This window comes from Schistocerca serialis, chromosome 5 (genome assembly GCF_023864345.2).
Source record: "Schistocerca serialis cubense isolate TAMUIC-IGC-003099 chromosome 5, iqSchSeri2.2, whole genome shotgun sequence".
Classification (NCBI taxonomy): Eukaryota; Metazoa; Arthropoda; class Insecta; order Orthoptera; family Acrididae; genus Schistocerca; species Schistocerca serialis.
The window spans coordinates 669,720,259-669,721,443 of record NC_064642.1 but is presented as its reverse complement, the minus strand read 5'-3'; the positions used below and the strand labels follow the sequence as shown (position 1 = coordinate 669,721,443).

The 1,185-nt window shown below is 43.7% G+C and overlaps 1 non-coding gene across 1 annotated transcript; it reads left to right on the top strand.

The window, feature by feature from the left end:
* Positions 1-697: 697 nt before the first annotated feature.
* Trnas-gga (transfer RNA serine (anticodon GGA)) lies at positions 698-781 on the top strand. Its single transcript is given in 2 exon segments — positions 698-737; positions 747-781. It is a non-coding gene; the product is annotated as a tRNA-Ser (tRNA).
* The last annotated feature ends 404 nt before the right edge of the window (positions 782-1,185 follow it).

The following is a 1,185-nucleotide window of genomic DNA, read 5'->3' as shown; positions in this document are numbered from 1 at the left end:
GACGGCAAATATCATTTTCCTTGAGGCGTACACATTCACACACGACAGGTAGACAAAAAACACTAGTTGACGAAACGTGCCACTAGTTACAATCAACAATCACAGTGATGCTCATGGGCGTTAGGTTGGCTCAATGTTGAACAATAACGCAGAGTACTATTGAAATCAATGTCCATATGACATCAGCGTGTCCCAGAACTACACGCTTGGTGTGTGGCTATGTGAGACTAAAAAAAATGAAATGATCGTGTGGCATTGCGTGCTGGGAGGCCCCATTCTGGGAAGTTAGACCGCTGAGTGTGTCTTATATGAGGATGAAATGATGATAGCAACACAAGACGTAATCCACGAACAGAGAAAATCTCAAACACGGCCGGGAATCAAACCCGGGCCCGCTGCTTGGGATGCAAGCACGCAACTTTTTTTTTTTTTTTTTTTTTTTTTTTTTTTTTTTTTTTTTTTAAGAATTTCATTTTGTTCGTTATCATTCCTTGCATTTCTTCGTGGCGGGAGTCTAATGACATCTGTTCAAGTTTATCGTTGATCCATTCGCTCAGTTGTTTTTTTTTATTACAGAGGGCAGGTAATCCCATGACCGAACGCGCTACCGTGCCGGCGACCGTTCACTTAAGCAGGCGGACATGTGAGGCTAAAAGTAGCTAGTGTATATTTCGGGAAACACAAAGGCCTAAGGCCGGCCTGAGTGGCCGAATGGTTCTAGGCGCTACAGTCTGGAACGGCGCGACCACTGCGGTCGCAGGTTCGAATCCTGCCTCGGGCATGGATGTGTGTGATGTCCTTAGGTTAGTTAGGTTTAAGTAGTTCTAAGTTCTAGGGGACTCATGACCTCAGAAGTTAAGTCCCAAAGTGCTCAGAGCCATTTGAACCATTTTGAACAATCGCCTAAGCGAGAATTAGCTCTGCGTAATCTAGGCTAACGTTAGCTTTTCTCTCAGTTTAATACTTCCGTTTCCTTGTGTTTACAGTCCGGTAGTTAAGATCAGTTTCGAAGGCGATTTATGCTATAGTGCAGTTTCGAGACGAACTGTGTAGCTGGCTGTGATTTATCAGTATAGATATTCGGAAGACGACTAGACCAAGATAAGGCACGTCTGTTGCAAATCACAAACGAGTGTTTATTCATTACTAGAACAAATAGCACTGTAAGCATTTCTCAGCCTTGCT